Source organism: Phaethon lepturus, unplaced genomic scaffold (assembly GCF_000687285.1).
Source record: "Phaethon lepturus isolate BGI_N335 unplaced genomic scaffold, ASM68728v1 scaffold1588, whole genome shotgun sequence".
Classification (NCBI taxonomy): Eukaryota; Metazoa; Chordata; class Aves; order Phaethontiformes; family Phaethontidae; genus Phaethon; species Phaethon lepturus.
In genome coordinates, this window is record NW_010558056.1 from 19244 (window position 1) to 26236 (window position 6993).

The window sequence follows — 6993 nt, forward strand, 5'->3', positions numbered from 1 at the left end:
TTTAATTACAGTGGGCTGTTAAATATAATTATCTAACATCTTTGAAAGTCAGTTTGCCATGAAAAAGTAATGTTTCTACTAGGATTACCATTTTTTATCTACAGATTTAAAGGTACTGTCTAAGACTTTAGAAGAAGGCAAGAGCTATACCATGATTCCCTCAACATACCTGAAACACGGTCAATCTGCTAGGTATTATATATGAGGTATTACTGGTACCCAAAGAGGCAGAAGAATATTTATGTCAAGGTTCTGTTTCATTTCTGTGTGATTTCTTTTCGGCAGAGCTATAGTTGTTTTCTAACATCCACGGTGTCCTGCTGCCTATCTAAAGGATAGGTGGTCAGATCATATTCTAAATTCATGTGTCACTACCAAGCTGAGAAGATTTGCAGAACTTCGAGTCAGGATGATGAATATGCAGAACCTTCTCTGAGACTTCAAATGTTCTTGCTTTCTTATTCATTGCTACTTGAGTGTCTGAGAAAAAGGGCATTGTTTTTTCCAAGTTTGGTAATATTTGACTTTTTGCTGAAATAACTACTGCTTGAGACGTCAACTTCGCATACAATCAAACCTATTGTTTAATTCAGACTTTCTGGTCAATGCTTCAGACTGCAAAACCACATAATATCCAGATACAACTCTTCTAAAAGCAGTATTCTTTGAGTATTCAAGGAAAAAAATACCTGTAAAATATTTTAAAACTAGCTGAGGAGCTGTTTCATAAATATTTTTCTAAAGGTCATTAACTGATAATCAGAAATAATACTGATAACTTAGGTGGCAATCTGCTGCCTAGGTTAGTATGAATCTGATGTTCTGGCTGTAATGCAGTGTAGTAATACTGCCAGAAATGTCTCAAGATAATGTGCAAAAAATAGCTTTCACAAAATCAGAAAAAAAAAAGGCCTAACGCTATGATACTTAACAGAAAATGAGATTTTTGCACTGATTAGTTAGGGACAAATTATACAAGGGGGAATTTTATCTGACTAGATAAATTGTCTTCCTAAATTTAGGTTCTTCTTTCTGCCCAGCATGCCATGTATTTGACATGTCCCACCACATGGAAGCATGTCATTTGTATATGGGGTGAATGACCCAATTCGGCAACTTAGTCTTCTGGGATTATTTTCAGTGACACTATATACACTGTAATAACTGTCACTGCTGTTGGAAGAATGCTATATTGAAATCCTTTAAAATATTAGTTTTAACACAGATTCACACACAAATCCCAATTTTCTTTTAGGAATACACACCAACGCAACCTGAGCAAGAAGGAAGCAAGTATTTGTGGTGTTTAGCACCCTGCTTCCCCTGGTCAGTGATGCTGCTTTATGTTCATTACTTGCCAGATTTCCTTCACAATCTGAGGTAAAGCAAATTTTCCTGTTGTGAGGGCTCATGCCTGATCTCCTTCATGTTTCCTGGAGAGAGATTGAATAGGAAGCAAAGGCATGCACAGTGGGTGCCAGGTTTCACTTAAGGGTCTGACAGTTTCCCCACATAAGGGACAACTGTTCTTCAAAATTGAGGAAAAGTACCAAGTCTATGAGCCAATTGCTATTCAGATGGCCTCAACGGGATGTAGTTGATCTTTAGAATACAGTAAAAGGAAGGTGAGAAGTTGAGTGATGGCTGCAGCAATTACCAGGACAGCAAGTCCTTGCTGGAGCAGGGAAGTAGCCATGGCTCTGCTTTAAGAGGCTTTACAGAGACTTCAGCTGGGAAACCATCACACAGCCTGAGCTGTGGATGGTGATGTCTTCAGAAAAGGAGGGGAGAAAAGAGGCAGCTACATCAGAAATAAGACTTATAGTATACACAATATGTCAAAACTTTATATCTAGTTATTTTCTAAAAGCCTATTTACTGACAGATGAATAAATAAATTTATAAAAACTTTGGCTGAAAAACACTACCACTTCAAGTCATGTCCTGTTCAATTACATGCCATCAAGTCAAGTGGACAGCTGACAACATCTGACATATGCAGAAGGTCGTGGGCAGCAAAGCATAATGCTAAATGTCAGAAAAAAGATACAATAAATCTGAAATCTGTTCTACCATACAGAAAGGCAGTATTAACACTCAAGGGCATCCAATTTAGCTGTTCCAAAATCTTTGGGAAATATACTGTGTGAACGTAACTGTTATCACCCACCTAAGTTTATTTTTATAGATTTATTTTTACCCAAACTTGTAACAACTAGTTGGTTGAGGTGATCTGAGAGAATACAATTATTACTAATACCCTCCCTTTAATTTGCACCTGTGTTTCCTATGTCCAAGGTAAAATAGTGATGTCTGCTGTTCTTGAAAGGCAGCAGCAGCCATTGCTGTGTGGCAGAGCAGGCAGGCAGTTAAAATATTTTCTTTGCCATAAACAGCATAATAAAACTGTTGTTGAAGTTGGTGGTGGAGGTTACATGAAACATGGTGATCTACAGTGCAAAATCTATAACTCTTATCGTTGCCTTATTGTATTACTAAGGGTGTAATTCTTGCTCCTCAGTCAATGGACTTGCACACACAACTCATCAGGGATTTAAAGTTTTGTGATAAATTTCAAAAATAACTTAAATCAGGAAATTGTGTGTAGAAACCTCAACACAAATATAAAAAGCAAATGTTGAACACAAATATTGGAGACATTTGTTGGTGTCTATAAGATCTTTTCACCCATGAGAGGGGATTTGACTGGTACCTTTAGTTCTTACAGTGAATTTTCCTAAATTTTTTCACTTTATCTAAGTAATTAGAAAACTGCTAGTAACACTTTCCAAGTATCATGGAAAAAGTTAAGTTTGTTTTCTCAATGTGGATTATACTGGTTTGTTGCTTTTCTGCTAACATCTTGATGATGTTTTCCATTAACTACAAGCTATAAAATCAAAAACAAATTGACAATGTGAAGAAATGCAAAGGGAACATTTCTTTTAGACAGTACTTGCAAAATGTTAATTTTATGATAAATCAATTTATATATAATCAAGATAATTGGAATGAATAAGGACATCCTAGAGATTAATTACTGTAGTAAAATCAGACATACTGTCTAAAAATCTGAAAATGAGCCAACTCATTAAAAGTTCATTTAGGCGTACAGTGTTCCTGTTATGCTTAAAAGATCAGACTAAAAGTTTTCAATCTTTAAACATGAGCAACAGTTCAGTAAAACACAAGTTTAATTTCCATTTTCACAATGATACTAACTAATTTTTGTGGTCATCTTAAGAGCTTCATTGTAAATGAGATGTAAAAATCTAATAGCAAAGTTAATTTCCGTACCCAGTTAGCCTGTTGGATAATCCAACATATGTATAATCCCAGATTACTGATGATTGTAGACAGCACGATTTTATGTAAAATGAAGAAAAAAAAGGAATACAATTTTTTGTTAATAATACTATTCTGTATGTGCTAATAAATATGTTGAAAATTTTTTATGACAGACAAAAAATTTTAATTTTACAGTCTTTGCTTTTACAGATGTTTCAAGGCCAGCCTAATAAACTTCTCTTACACTTGAAATGGGTGACTTACTGCCTTACATCACAGATTGCTTTTATAAAAATACTATAAAACCCACAGTGGCAAATCACATGCTAATCAGCTTAGTTTAGATTTTTCCCGTATTTCAGAATAATTTATTTCTGTATACTTAATACAGATGATAACGTTTCATTTTTGAAACCAAATGTCAGCTATATCTTAAATAAAAATCACTTCTTTCCATATATTTTAGATCAATTTTTCCTCTTCAAGACTTTTGAGATTAAAATATGTTCGCATATGTGACAGTCCTATTGTTCATGCTGTTGACTCTCCAGGGACAGCCTTAAAACTACAGTAACATCGGTAGGGATTTTGACATAGAATTTGGAAGTGTGTGATGCATATTGTCAGTAGACGTCTAGTGTTGACTCACCATAAGATTTGTTACCAACTGAAGAAAAATCCAAGCAGCCTAACAAAATAAGAACACATTTTAGAAACATAGTGTTTTTCAGATGAAAGCTACTGCTTTATAGGGCACTATCGAGGGGGGGGGGGGGACACTGTTAAATCTTTTTCTCACCTTTCTGTGTATTTTTTCATTTTGTCTATCATCTTTATCTTCAACAGTCTAGCACAGAGATCAGAGAATTAATCTGTAGTAAAAAAAAATTCAATTCAATTCTGGGAGAAGATAAAGACTCTAAAATAGAACTGGGCATATTTGTAAATAAATAATTTAGCAAGCACCTCTTCACAAAAACGCAAGTTCATATATACCAAAGACATATACATTGCATGTTACTATAGTATCGCTCATATTTAGCACTTTTTACGGCATGTAAACAAAGTAAAAAAGTCCTATTATCCTGCCTCACAAACAGTTATGAAGGGCAGAGGACCAGCTAACACAAAGAATCTGTTACAGAGGAAGGACCTTAGTTGACGTAATGTAGCTACTGTACTAATGCTCTCAACACTGAACTTGATTTTACCAGGCTATAGAAAAAGAAGAAAATTACAGCCATGCTCCAGCTCTGGGTGGACTATGGTACCACAAACATTTTATCTCCCCAAAATATGACACCTGGAGATAAACTGCTTTGGGCTGTGTTTCTGTGGTGCACCTACTTAACTAGCCAGCACCTTCAGAGCATGCTAATTCTGTGCAAGCTGCCTGGGTGATGCACAACCTGCCCTCCCATACCTGTTGACACTCGACGAAAGGGAGTAGGCTAGTAAAATTAATTAGGGCTAAGAGAAAAGAGCAAGAAAACTGCAGTTCAAGGTACAATTTACAGGTAAGTGAAGACTTTTATTTTCAGGGCCTTTTGTTTTGAAGCCTGGAAGTTCACATAGCTGTACAAGTGTCTACTCAGAAATGGGTAGCCCCTACTAAGTGGAAGACAAGGACAATACAATGGGCAGGTAATGTAATCGCATCAGGTCAAAAATCTGTCCCCATCTTTCTTATAAGCCCCCTTTAAGTGCTGAAAGGCTGCAATAAGGTCTCCCCGGAGCCTTCTCTTCTCAGGCTGAACAACCCCAACACTCTCAGCCTTTCTTCATAGGAGAGGCGTTCCATCCCTCTGACCATCTTTGTGGCCCTCCTCTGGACCTACTCCAGCAGGTCCTTGTCTCTCCTGTGCTGAGGGCTCCAGAGCTGAACACAGAAGATTACCCCATTAACTCCTCTTAAGACCGAACAAACCCAGTTCTCTCAACCTCTCCTAGTAGCTCCTGTGCTCCAGTTCCCCAGTTTGTCAATAACTTGTTTGTACTGGGAGACTGGAAACTCAGCATAATAGTCAAGTTTAGGGCTTATGGATACTAAATAGAGGAAAATAATAATTTCCTTAAACCTGCTTCCTATGCTTTGCCAGTGCAGCCCAGTACGCAGTTAGCCTTCGTTGCTTGCAAGGACACATTGCTGACTCATATTCAACTTGTTGGCCACTAGGACACTCAAAACTTCCTTTTCAAAGTCCCTTTCCAGCAGTCAGCCTGAAGTATTGAGTTCATCCACCCAATAAGCATGACTCCATTTGCGTCTTTGTTGAATTTTGTGAGATTCCTGTCTGACGATTTCTTCAAATTATTGAGGTCCCTTTGAGCAGCACTGCCCTCCAGTTTATCAACTGCTCCCCACAGCTTAGAGCTTGCCAGGGAACTACATCCCATCATGTGAGTTGTTGAAGATATTGAACAATATTGGTTTCAAGATAAACCCCTGAGGAATGCCACTAGTAACTGGTCTTCCAACTGCTGGCAGTATCTTTTGAGTGTAACAATCTAGGCAGTTTTTAAGCCACCTAGTAGTCCACTCATCCAGTCTGTACCTCCCCAAACTGACTATGAGGATAAGAGGCCATTCTGAAAGCCTAGCTAAAGTGAAGGTAAAAATATCTACTGCTTTCCACCAATTGATGGAGTCAGCTAACTCTCCAGAGCGGGCAGTCAGGTTAGTCAGGCACACTCTGCCCTTCGTAAATCCCACTTGGCTCTTTCCATCCTTGTTCTTTTTGAATACAGACATTTTTTGGATAGAAACTCTTTGTCTGTACGTTTCAGGGGCATGCAGTGGAGCATACCATTAAAATCCAAACACCCCATTTCCTTCTAACATGCCAACTTAAGCTGTGTGCTTTGATTGTGTCCCAATAACTTGGTGCCCCGAGCAGCCAGGAAATATAGTGCTCGCAAAGGCATCTGCAGGGCAGTGAAGGTTCACCCACTGGGCCAAGTAGAATCACATTGGTTAATACACCCAGGCATGTGTGACAAAGGAATACTTATTTCAGTTTAGGTAGAAACAACATTCTTACAAGTTACTTGGCTTGGGTCATGCAAGCTAGATTTAGCCTATAAACCATGGAAGTGGTTTGAATTTAAAGCCTCTCTTTTCAGTGCTGGAAAGAACTATGCTGTTTTGCTCTTCATTAAAACATATCAATAGTTTCTGATATTCCTATCTTGTTCCATTCTTGTTGCCTTAAAGAGTGCATTATTTTTATATGTCCATGTGGAGGTTTCATAAGGAGAGTAATCTCACATTTTGTAAGTGTTACTTTTTTTAGCTCTGGAATGTTGGATGGTTTATTTTCAGCAGAGAACTAGGAGCAAGACACACCCTCTAGATGAGAACAACATTTACAAAGCAGATAATAATTTTTAGACTTTCTTAAATTGCACTTGGAGCCCAGCCCAAAGCCTGAAAATACAGAAAACATTTTTTCAAGATTATATTAAATAGACAGCTTTTTCTTTCTTTTCAAAGAATGCTGGTTTTCCCATACTTGCCCTAATGCTCTATGCTTTTCAGCCTGGACTATCATTGACTTCAGTTTAATCACAGAATTGTTTACATGGGTCAATTTTGCCCAGTTAGACTGTGCTGTTGGTGTATACATTTCACATTTTCTTAAAATAATTGGTTTAGAATGTTTTGCAGGGTTAATGGCTCTCATTGTTAAGCAGAGCATTACTTTC